Consider the following 13,947-nt stretch of genomic DNA (forward strand, 5'->3'; position numbering starts at 1 on the left):
AACCACCACAATGGATTTGTACAATACGAATATTTAATATCAAAAAATAATTCAGAAATACATTTGTAACATAAACCAATGTTTCTTGTTGTACAATTATCCAAATAGCGGATTTTGAAGTCAATATAAACGAAAAAGGACTAAATCATTTCTTTTTCCTTTCTTATGCAATATTCTTCAAAACGAACCAAAAACAAGTATATCTCAGAATAACTTTTTTTTTTATTGTCGATATAATTGAACATTGCTTAATATTTGTACTTGTGTGTAATTATAATAAAATATATGTCCCACTGTAAAAATATAAATTTTCCGAAAGTTTTGTCAGATTTTCCCGAGATCCTGTTTAATCAAATTAGAAAATTCATTAACGTAATAAATATTTCATTGTATATTGCAGAACAAATCAACATGATATAAATACTTACACTCTTTGAACGGTAATACCAGAACGGAAAGTGACGCATAATTTATCTTTTCTATGCATAACAACCGTAACAAAATAACCAATAGTTTATACAAATCAATAATTTTATCATCCAATGTCGATAACACGTATCGACAAGCTTTAAGTTACATTGTAGAAAATAATTTTATAAGCCAATATAATAAAATCTTGCGAAGTTTAAATAAATATTGGACACGTGAAACAAGTAATGCCGCTTTTTTCGCCACAGAACACACGAGATCGATGCATATTTTATCCATGCAGTTACAGAGCTTTTATTATGTATCTTTTAATATTTTCAGTTGTTTTAATAAATCGTATAATTTTACTAGAAGTTAGTCATTCGCCAACTAGTAAATCGCTAATTAGCAGTTTCTGTTAAAATGCTAAAATTGTTTTCAAATGACGAGTTCTTTAATATTCATTTCGTGTACCGTTGATGTGACGCAAATTCTCAAGTGGTTGTTTGATTAATTCGATGTCGATATCCTGGAAGAAGAATTATTCTGTGTTCATTAACATCCATTTTCAGTATGCAAAACAGTTTCATTTCGTTCTATTCAAGTGTGTCATGATGTTCGTATTACTCTGAAATAATAGTGACTCTCAAAAAGAATTGAACATACATCTGATAATAATCTCATACAAATTATTAACTATTAAACATTTCACTCAACTGTTATTTCTAGTATTTACAATAAATAACGGGAAAATAAGCAATTATCATATTTTTACGCACCTATAGTATTACTTCTAATTAATTGTCGCAAATGCGTTGAACTGTATATAGTGGTGTTGGAACATAGTAGAAAGAAATATATAAGAAAATCTAAAAATCATTTATTTATTAAGCACAGTGCCATTTTGAATGTATTTTTTCATTCGATATCGAATAAGATCAAATCTCTTCAATACGATTTGTAGTTTTTAAAATATAACGGAATTTATGGTTAGTATAATCTATAATAACTGCATACATATATAATATATTTTGTATATACTCTTCCTCTGATGATAACCAGATATCATCCTCATCAGATTTCGACTTATCCCATATTCGATCCAGCATCTTCATCAGAAATGAAATTTTCTTGAAGTCGCTTCTCTTCGCGTTATCCTCTTTTATCTGAAAAGATTACAAGTTCCGAGGCTTCTTCTGACAAGAATGATTTCCGTTTATATTTTGAAATTTGTTGCGTATGAGATACGAGAAGGTTTGATGCAAGATGCAAGCAATATTAATAGATCTTCATTCGTTGTTAGTCAAATTTTTTTCTCCTGTTACGTTCGCGAAAGTATCTGACATCTTTATTGCGAGCTTCCTGAGTTTCTCCTCCGACAGCTTTCCGATAAACAAAAGGAAATGATTTATTATCTTCTGTCCATGTAAGAAAATTTTATGAACGATAGCAGGCATATTGTATCATGGGTATAGCTTAACGAATATTATACTTTAGCTGTTTCATACATATGGTGTCACGGCTAAAAGAGGCTACTTAAATATCTCTTTAGTCTTTTAGGTCATGGAAAAGTTTTCAAAATCATAGCATGATTTCAATAGCTTCGAAAGAGAAATGTCCTGGAATATACATTATTTTCATGTATCGCTGAAAATGGATATCATTTTGAACGTCTACATCAGAAGTAATAAGTTTACATAACATTGCAAACATTTCGTCACATGATTGGTTTTTAAAATCATCTAAAGGTTATCATTTAAGCATCTTCAAACATATTATTTCATTCGTTACGAGATGTAATAGAACAAAGAGGTCATCAAAACAATTTTTTATTCTGGATAATTCTCCCTTATTTTAAAGAATAAAGAAGCTATTTAGGTGGTATTTTTTATCTTGAACACCCTGTATATATTTCAAATTTATTGACATTAATAGTAAAACCATTTGACCACACTTGCAAATTGTAGTGAACCTAGAAACTAAAGTTTTGTCGCATTCTATAATTATTGAAGGTATTAATGTGTTTCTAAAAAATCAGCGAGCTTTGTCATCATTTTTGTAGTTCCAAAATCTTATTTTGTTGGGTCTTCCAGCAATCCAGTTTCATTTCTAAATCTTTTTATCGTGGAATGGTATATTACAATTAATAAATATCTACTTCCTCAAAACTATTCTTTTTACAAGGAAACTGTAAAAATTGACGTAATCAGTAAGGAATTATTAACAAACATTAATTACAAATTTGATTAAATCAAGCCGTTTAACTACTTTTCATTAAGGATTTATGAAGTTTTTTGAAATACTTTGCATATATGTAGTCGATCATCTGTGCCTCAACGAATTTTTGTAAGGCTTCATACTACTTAGCGTTTACATTTTAATAGGCTGAACTTCTGAAATAGAATTTATATTCATTGGTATACTGGAATTCCAGACCGTGAAATCAATCGCTAAGACCCTATAAATATTACCGCGATGTTTCGTGTTTCATGTCTTGTGCAGTATAGTCTGGTATGCCGGTACGAATCGAGGGTAACAACGATTCAGGCTGAAGGGATACGGAAGGCTTTCGATGCCTCGCTTTGCATAGTAAACCCCTAATATCCTTTGTATTATGCACAACCCTCTTCGTTCAACTACACTCGTCTGCACTCGTGAACGTTAACTTTGGATATACATATGGATTCACGATCTGTTAAAATCGTCTGTTGGGTTATCGCAATTTGCATCCTGCGTGGTAATGAGTTGGCAGGAATTCAGCAATATATGCTGCATGGCAACTTCTATTAGTTTCGTGCACATCCTCCCCTTTCCATTTATTTACGACACCGTTGTGAAAGGACAAGATTGTCTTAATGCTTTCAATTTTATTATATCCCTAATTGTAATTCGAAATTAGTAATTGTTCGACAATTTGTACCTACATACAGTGGACGAAATTTATATAAGGACACTATTATTTTTAATACAAGTCTAGAATTTTTATAAAGCAGTAAAAGAAAAATGTTAGAATATAATTAAGGGGTGAGAAAAGTAAAAATTTGAAGTACAGAAATTAAGAAAATGTTTTATTTTTGTAGTAAAAAAAATATTACGCTTTTAGGTTAAAAGTTGAGATGAAATTCTTAGAATTATAGCCTTCTTAATTTGTATTTAAATTTGTTTAAAAATCTAAATTCCTTTCTTAGTAACTAGTATTACCCCCCGCATTTTTAATTACTTTGAATATTTCATTTTTCATACTGCGAATTTCATTCTAGTACGCCATTGCAATTTCACGTAGAGCAAAGGGTGTGAAAGACTACTTCGATCAATAACGAATACTTACGTATTTTAAAGTAGATAATGGATTCTTCTGATCGCTGTATAATGGAACATTGACGTGCACCATTGAAAAGAATTGCGTATGTATAAGAAAAGTAGTAGATTTCAGAACTGAAATAACTGAAACTCTATGTTAAACAGAACGTTAATAAGATCAGATACTACATAAGTAGGTATATGGAATAATTATACACTATCAGTTGCGAAACGTATGGTGGATAGTTTACACAGCAGAAAGAAATGTCAAAAGTATTTGACGATTTGATGTAATCAAATTATAAACAATAAATCTCTCTCAAGATAAACAATGGATTTTACCAATTTCTACATAGAAATTATGTCAATATTACATTATCGGGCATAAGTACTACCGTTTTGTTGTGGAATGATGAATTTGTTTCGCTCGAAAATAAACCAGAACCAAATCACCTTTTGTCGTGTATCTAAGTAAGTAAACCGTAAATCACCAGTAATACAATATGAAAAGCTCATTATCGAATAAATAATTAGGTTTTTTATTTTAAGTGCCAGTGTTATTAAAATTCTGGAATTCATTACATTAAACTCTTAATTTAAAATATTATATAATATTTAATATACAATATACTGATATAAACTACGATTGTTCTGACATTAAATTGAAGAGTAGTACTTTTTTTCACAAATTAAATGTTTACAGACACTCTATTTTTGACTTGCAATGTAGGCGGTCTCATTATCATTTGTGTACTATTAAATTTTTGTTAACAATTCAATATTAACTTATGCAGGAGGTCTGTTATCTAATTTATTGCTTGATCTGAGTTCATTAAAATCTGAAAATCTTAAACCAAATGTGACACATACTCACATATTACTGTTCTCTAAGGAAAGAATTTAACATTTCATAAGAATCAATACCATATCAAAGGTTGCAGTGTAGAGAACTACAACAAAAGGTATTCGGCAAAAAATATGGATACTTATAGATCAAAAACTTTTAGCATGCGCTCATCAAATGTTTCTTAATTTTCTTATATGAATGTTTAAATTTATGACAGCTAATACGATTCTTCCATTTTGTAATTCTCCATGTTTATAACAATGTGCATTTAAACTTCCTCGTAATTTAATCGGTAAAACTGTATGTCTGATTATACTCTTGTAATATTACAATCTTCTTACTGAATAGCTATTTGAGATAGAATCTTTCCCACTTTCAACGAAAAAACCTCAACGATACGGAAGTAGGAAAAGTTTTGCCTCACCGCCATTGCTATAAAGGAGTTGGATCGTATTACTGGATAAAAAGAATGTATCTACCTATGTAGTATCGGCGGATAGTAAAGGCAACGACTGTAGCTTCTTTAAAATTCCTTGCCCCACTATCAACTTCATTTTATCTTCTCACAATAGGACCAATTCACTTCATTTTCAAACAAAAATGAAGTTGAAAGGGAATAAAAGAGTGCTGTACTTATGCAAATTACTAATAAACACACGATTCCTCGTTTTTACTTTTATCTCCTTTTTACTTCATTATTACACCACTGTCTAAGTAAACCCGGCCATCAAGATTTTAACGTGTTTATTTTCGACTCTTACCTGTGAGAGTTAAAATTCATATTTCTTCTTACATTTACAACATTCTAATATACAGACTGCGGATCTACATGCAAATTGACATTTTTAAGAAATTTATTAGAAAAATAAAATTATAATGAAAATTTATTTTCCACGTTAATCATTTTTTTTTTTAAATTTTGCACTTTCAAATTTTCCAAAACTTCAGTCGAGTAATACATATCTATGGTATTTTGTTGGCGTTGACACTTATTCTGCCAAAAGCCCTCGACCATTTTGAATTTTTAGAACCAAGCTATAAAATGTAGGTTTTGACTGTTAATCTTGTGCAATTCCAGCGAACATCGCCAGAAATTCGGAAACGTATTAACGCGTTCGCTACCAGCAACGCATATATACGACGTCCCGAAACCGCTCGTGTAGCCCACTGTCGCAATTGTGCGACACGTGATATTTTTTTAATTTATTATAATGTATCTTGACGAATTTAGGAGTTGACTGTACTATTAAACTAAAAGCAATATAGAAAATAAAGACTGTGAAACTTAAATATTACGTAATTAAATCATTCGTTTAATTGCGGCTTTCGAAATTCTGAGTTTCAGATTTGCGACTTTATTTTGTCGGGTGTTCCGTCCGATGCGGAACAAAACGGCGAAAATCCTCGAAGGCTCGTTTACGACATTGACGTGCCAACAAAATTATTTCGGGATTAGCTTTTTTCGAATTCAGTTTATTTTTTGGTACAAGGGGCAAGTTCACCTTAAATCATGGTAAAATCATTTAGTCACTCCACGCGTGTCCAGACAATAGTTTTGGAATTTTTTCTTCGTTCGTACAGACAACCGACCATATCGTAAACCGGGAATTTCGGTTCCGGGAAGTAGGGTTCCGCTAGACATGAGTCAACTTGGAGAAAATTTCCAAGTCATCGGCAAATCTTCGAGGATCTCTCGCACGGGTCCATTGCCCTTACCATTGCACCAAGAGGGCTGGCCAAAGAGCGTCGCCCAAGACGCCTCCGATTTCTGGAATTATGCGCTGGTTGGGTATTTTCGACTTTCCAATCAGCGCACTCGATGCAACCTGAAGGTGTTGTATAAAAACACCTACAGGATTGCACTCGCATCAGATTCTACAAGATTCAAAAAGATTCTATCAGATTCGGCAAGTCCATCGTTCGGGACAGACACAAGTTCAATCGAGTCACTCATACGAGACTCATACTCATACGCTCTTAGTAATCACGAGTCCATCGTTCGGGACAACGTGAATACTCCTTTAAATTTTGAGAACTACAGTCCATCAGTCGGGATTTAACGCAATCGATCTAATTGTCCAATATTAATTTGGCGGACAATTGTCAAGAAGAATCGCGTACCGAAAGGTTACTTCGAGATTTACGACCCCGAACAGAATTATAATTCGCGCGGTAATTCGCGACACAACGAACACACTACTTCGTTCATCGGGATAAAGTCTGATTAAGTAGGATATATAAAATAAAATTACTATTTATTTTTTCATTTCCTTGATCTTATAATTATTTGCCTCTTTCTGATTCCTCCAAGAATGCATACTAATGCATCTCTAACAACTCATGGATCTTCGGTTCTTTTGTTTTCAGAGAAATAACGTAGAATTATCTCTTACAAATACAGTCGCTTATCTTACAATAAGTTACAATAAGCACAATAAGGTAGGATTATGTCACAATAAGTACAATAACCTACGTGGCTAGTATAAAAATAAGTATCTTATCAATACGGTTGAATTTTCGACAGCCGAATGTCTCTCTCTTTCTTTCTCGTTTTTCTTATTCCCTCCAAGTATATTACATACTTATTTTGTTCCCTTACAATCTATTTAAAAGGCTCGATATATCGAAAAAATACACATTAAAATAATTAACCATTGCAAATTCCCTTTATATTTTACGTTTCGAGACCTATTAAGGACTGGCCTGGACAGGGAGCCTAAATTGGAAAATACGAGCTAAAAACCCTATCCTATTGGTCTCGTCAGTCCAATCATTATACAATGCGTTACTGACGTGAGCCAAGCCGGCCTGTAGCTGAAAAGTGAAGAAGGGCAAGGGGAAACGTCCACTCGCGGCGCTCGACCCGATAGTAATGGCGGAAATAGCTTCGGCACGTTGGTTACTGGCCGAGCCACGGGTGGACGTTTCTCCTTGACCCTCTTCATTTTTAAGCCACAGGCCGGTTTGGTTCACGTGAATAACGCACTGTAACTGGTACGCCAGTGTGGCCAGTTGGGAAAATTGAGAGGAACACACAGTTACCCTCTCCTTGGCGTTACCGATGGTTTCTACGGTTCTTGCGGGGGCTATTGAGAGATTCCCGCCGATGAGGAGTGGAATCGTAGAAGGGGTGGGAGAAAAGTCTTAATTTCGCCAACCAGGTGGCCGTTTCGATCATTGGGTTGGACTCGTGGTGGTACAGACCTGTTCTCACGTTAGACAAGGCAACCTAAGGTTTAAAAGTGTACAGGGCTAAGGGGACTGTTCCACTCACGATGCTCGGGCCGCCTCGGTTTTCAACACATAGTCACTGTTAAGGCCACTTATAACCTTCCCGTTTCGTCCGGGTCCTTAGATTATTACAGTTTTAGATTTGTATACATTTTATCTTTCCTTAAAAATTATTTGTACATTCTTTAGATTTCTTTAACAATAAGAGGCTTCGTCCCGTCACAACTTGCAACCGTCCTTACGGTATTACGAGAAGGGTCCGTGGCAGCCATAAATCCATGAACCCATAAGGCCCGCGATCCTTATTGCAGCTTTTCCCTGTCTATTGTCCACACCTGGCGTCCAAGCACCAGCATTTCTAATTCTCTAGTCCGTCTGTTTTAGCATGTGTTATTAAGGCCAACGCGTTTCTTGCTTTTCCTGCCACGGTCAAGGATTGCAAACGGGACGAATTAGTTAGTAACATTAGCAATTAGGAAGACCCAAGAAGGGAGGGAACTTTGTCTCCCTTCCACAACCCTTTACACTTACAAAACCAACCAGAACGTCTTCACCCCCGCTAAGACGACTCTACCGAGGCATCGTCGAATACGATTCTGGGAGGTTCAGACAGTAGGAAGTCAGATCACAGATAATACAATATCAGAACATAACAAGTCACAGCAAGAACCAAGTCTACCTTAGCACCTACTCATTTCCTAAGTTTTGTTCCCGATTATTCGGATGGTCCTTCGAGAAATATAAGTTTATACATCGGCACCCCACGTACAAACGCCTACAAAGCTCGAACACCCTTGCGGTAAACACGAGTACCTAACAGTCACTATTTGCGCGTGGCAGTAACAAAGAACGGAAGCAAGACCTAATGCGATGAAGTGAGACGTATTGACAGCACACAAAATTCTATATATGTAGTTCCGTCTTACTCCGCCGCATGCTGCTAGGCGAGGACCCCCTTCTTTCAGCATCCCAGCGGATAAGCTGCATTAAAAACAAGTTAGGTACTAGTCACCAAAGCCGATAAAATGTTAGAAATTGCTCTCGACAGCATTAATAGTCTACATCTATGGAACCTGTCATCCCCAGGAGTACGCTGGTAGTGTCCGCCTTTTGCGTGAGATCGGTTAATTGGGCCTCGTCACAATCCCACGCCTATGAGGACCGTGTTGTGAGGACTTCATGCTACGTACATTATGTTAAGTCACTTTTACGTATGTATTTTGCGCCTTTATCTTAACGTCACATTTCAATCCTCACCGTTTCGTGGTACTTCCTAGCGATAAGGAGACTTTCAAAAAAGATAAATGGCTATAAGCATGAGAAGTAGAATGAAAACAAGGCTACGCATGATGGGACTGTTCATACAGGCGTATGAGGCAACGTAGATTTTCCCACGGTATCGGAAGTATTACGTGAGATTGTGTGGGAAACAAATGCCTTGAGGAAAGACTGACACATATGAGAACGAGTAGGGATACGCGGATGTTAAAGTGAGACAAAGGAAGGGTTCTTAGCCAAAACATCGAAATGTATCCACTAGTGTATTAAAGAACATATAATTCTACTTAAACAAACAAAGTTACCCTTCAACAAAGTTACCTACAAGAAAAGTAATAATATCACAGTATATCAATCCCCTCTTCTGAAATCATGAAATTTTTATGTCAAATATATTTCGTTATAAATAATAATAATGTTATGGTAAAAACTAATAATAATATTACACAAACAGTCAAAATCAGTTTAAAACAAAAGAGTTGATATTTTAATCTGATCTAAACTAATACACAATGTCATAATTCATATGATTCAAACAATTCTATGTCAATGAAAATCATAATAATATAATTAGTATGGAATTGTAGAAGTTTTCACACGGAAACGCTTTATTGAACACAAGTTTATAATGACGATATTTATTTACGTAAAAGATGAAATGTATGACGATTCAGAGTTTTTTTTCATTCCTAGTGTAACAATTTAATTTAAAAATAAATTTTGTCGTTATTCCATATTTACATTTCTATTGCATGTTTCCGCCAATTACACTATGCAGCACATTATTTTGTATTCCAATAACTAAAAACATATTTACAAATTACCAACGCGTTGACTGTATAAGTAGGATGTACATTTTCTTGTAGAAAATGATTTTATGTACTGTTACGAGCCGAGGGTTGGCGATGTAAATGCGTGACCGAGGTTTGTCGGTAGCAGAGAAAGATCGAAGATGGGCCAGTGTCTCTTTCCCCACTGGGTGCTACGATTGGAAGCGGGAATGATTTTTGCCTCGTAACACTTAAAAATTAATGAAGTACACTTCGAGCAGTAAAAATAGACCGTTGTGGAGATGTACTTATACTGCGATTTAAAGGGTAGGGTCACTAAATAAGTTGAAACTCAAAAATAAAGGAAATCATTAAATATATTCTCAACGAAAATTCTATGGTACAATTCTTAAATGTCTGTCGTGTCGCGGATTCTAAGTCGCGTTCTCTCGGTTTTGACACACTAAGAAATGAGGGAGAGGGGTAGTTTCAGCAGTAATTATACGTACTGTTAGATACCGTTTGAAAGGGACTATGAACTCCATCTCAAATGTATCTCTCGTCTTGACTTGACTCGAAATGAGCCCTTTGATGAGCAAGTCGGTGATCTTTATATACTAAAGAAATTGCCTAAAAATGGTGGCTGGATTTTCTCGTGAGTAGACCCCCACGAGGGAGTTAAGGTTTTGTATATACGAAAGAACTCCCCTGGAGCAGTATGCAGTTTCTAGAAGAAGGAAAGGTAACGCCGGAAAACTCCGTACGTAACAGTACTATCCTAATTAAAACAATGTGTACTTTTTTTACATCGCAAGTATTTAAATATGTTTTTACAATTTAAAATAAAAAGACACATATATAGATCATGCACAAACTTTAGATATTTTTTATTTTACTTTGAAAATGAAGGACTTGACTAGACCTTTTTCATGAAAAAATTATTTAAATAGCTGAAACACTGGATTTGTTTCAATATTTAGTATCGCTTCATCTTGCTCCAACGCGGCTATATTATTCATGCAGTTGTATTAGCTTTAATTTTGTTAATTACACTAAGTCGGTAAAACTAGTCCGATTTACATCGTGTTCCGACTTATTGTAATCGCAAGAATCTTAACAATTCCAACGAATATGGTAAAGATTGAATAATAAGGTTAATTCGTTCCATGTTATTTAAAACCATGTTACACAAGATATACAATTAGAGGTCATACAAATGTACGTAATAGCATTAAACTTGTTTTTCACATTGTTATATAAGCTTCGATGCAGTCTTTCTTGGTACCGTTTGGTAGTTTTCTGTATTAACACGTAGAATGTTATGGGGGTCACCGATGACCTCCGACCAAATCAAATTATTATAGTTTAGCTAATTAAACGATGATTATTTGGAAACATATTTATATTATGAATAATGCTACCTAATGAGTCAGCGTTCAGCAAGATAAATGTGGAATAATAATAAAACGATTTAGTGAAATAATTTGGTATTATATTTTTATCATTTTGTGAATTTTGCTATGTGAAGTCGTGTGGTATTCAATATGTCAAGCATTCCAACTAAAAAAGTAAAGTGGACTTACTTACATGTATAAATAAAAAAGAAAAGTAATAAAAAACCGATTACGGCATTGTAGCTCTTCCTGAAAACAATGTATCATTTGTTGGAAATATCTTTTCGTATAACGAATAATTTCTGATTTATTTGAGGACATAATATTATGAGACTCACTCTGTATATACGAATATGGCAAATTTTATATTTTTTTTATAAAATATCTGAAAGTCATTTATCTTTTCTATACTATTTTGTTGAAACTGTGCACGGCTATTTTCACCAGTATTCGCACCACGTTTCAATTTACTGATTTTCGTGCAGTTCAATGTTTGCTTTGCATTCAAACCATTCGGATCGTGCATTGAAACGGAACTTTCGAAAAGTTTTATCTCCCTAGCGGTGGTGGTTTAATCTCGTACACTTATCTGAAACAAAAAGAGTGATCCCTCGTGCCACTTATATAATTAAAGGGCATATTAAGGTGGAGTGGGGTAAGTGCATAAGCGGGCTCTTATTAATATAATACGAGAGAAATTGCAATATCTAATATGTAATAAAGCACCGCATGTAAAGAGTACGTCTACTTACGAAATACACTATATACTACGAAACTACATATTTGAATGCGGTAAAAAGTATTTTATAGTAAACATATCAATAGTTATACTCTTGCCTCGTAGCATATGATATAAGGCTTCGGGGAAAGTGCACAGTTGGTGGATTTTTTACAATTTTCTTAAAAAATTAAAATATACAAGTGAAATTGGCGTTTTTGTCAATGTTCACTAAAGCGTATTAACTCAAGTATTCGTTGATTTAAATAAATGTTAAAGTATTATAAAACAAATTAAAGATATATGGGTTAAAAGTCAAACTTACTAAAAACTGGGGTGTACTTACCCCACTCCACCTTATCAGATTTATCTGTTGATTAGTTCTTTGTCTGTTTTTATTGTATTTTCAAAAGATGCAAAAATAATCGAAGTTTATACTGATTTTCCATTCTTGAATTGCAATGTTTAACACAAAAAAAGTGTTGTTCAAAATTGATGAAACATTAAAAAGGTACTGATTTTTTCTAAAGATACAAATTAAATACATGGAATAACATACCGTTGTGTAAAATTCTATATCCAGAAAATTGTCTTTGAAAATTGACGAATCACATGTCAGTATACGTGCACGCTTGAAAAGGAATTCTTTTCTGAGCTGCTCCATTTTCTGAAAAGAATGTGTACTTAGGTACAACGTCGCATACTCTTTAACCTCGTTCCTTCTTTTAACTGAATTTATGACTTTGCTCTTGCTATCTTGCAGTTAGTGGAACGTTAGGAATTGTCGAAGCATGCGATCATTTCACGACAGGTGGTTTATGGTAATTTACTTTCAATAAAAGCGGCCAGACTCGAACTTCTTTACTAAGCATTTTCCATTTCTGGGCATACACTTAGTTAACGTAAACCGTGCCGTCAGTTAAAATTTATACGCTTATATTTTATATGTGCGAGGTCCATAGAAACTGAGGAATTTGTGGAGGATTTATGAAATACTACGTCGAAAAAAAGAATATCCGACGCGCGACGTTCGACGATGAAACGATGGAAAACGCAGGGAATTACTTGACGGATCTTACGAAGAATGAATGTTTGTTGCGTTTAAATTCAAATATTTGTATGGTCGAACCTTCAAGAAATAATCAAACATATATTTTTATTTTTTTATAATCTAATGTATTTCTGTTTTTATATACACATGTGTATGCAATTATATTTCAGCTAAAACAATGGAACATTTGACGAAAAATTGAAGTTATAATGAAAATGTTCGTGCAAAGATTGTCTTATATATAGCACTACATTATACAGTATCAATAATTTTTGCGTAGGTGAAGTAGAAGAAATTTCAAAATTAAGTTATTTTTTAAATTGAACCCTATATCTTTTATTCATAGTATGATAACGAATGTCGAGGAAAAAATTCAACGACCTACTATATCATTTTATTTCATGCAGCAAAGTCATAAGTTAGTGGGATCAAAATCACGTTTAGGCGTGTCGTACGTGACTTAATCAATTTTTCATAATAAGTGGATTGAATGCGGCAACGTAATTGCATGGCCTGCAACCGGGTTAACTGATACCGCTCATTTTCCAAATATCAATCGAACATATTAATCGGTTATTCATAAAAATTACAATTGCATGCGAAAAAATTCTGATTATCAATACAACATTGAAAAATGTCAGAAAACAATTTTTTGAAAGAATACAAAAACATATTTTTAATCTTTATAGACAGTGAATATATTAAAGGATAAAGGAAAACTAAAATTAATTGTCATTATTACAAGTTCAATAGTAGAAAGCAAAAATCAAAATTCATTAGGTATTTACTAAATAAGATAATTTAATTACGAATTGGATAATACGATTTTTTTAAATAAATAGAAGAAAAACTTATCAACAAAACAAGTATCGTAAACGTCATTTATGTGAGCAAAATCTGAAAGGAATTATAAATAATTCATGCATTTCCTACTATTCTAGATACTAGTC

At 33.7% G+C, this 13,947-nt stretch overlaps 1 protein-coding gene across 3 annotated transcripts in view; it reads left to right on the plus strand.

The window, feature by feature from the left end:
• Positions 1 to 13,947, plus strand: part of Invadolysin (leishmanolysin-like peptidase, invadolysin) — a 379,264-nt gene that overhangs the window by 121,258 nt on the left and 244,059 nt on the right. The window lies entirely within an intron of this gene.

The sequence above is a fragment of the Nomia melanderi genome, chromosome 2, assembly GCF_051020985.1.
Source record: "Nomia melanderi isolate GNS246 chromosome 2, iyNomMela1, whole genome shotgun sequence".
NCBI lineage: Eukaryota > Metazoa > Arthropoda > Insecta > Hymenoptera > Halictidae > Nomia > Nomia melanderi.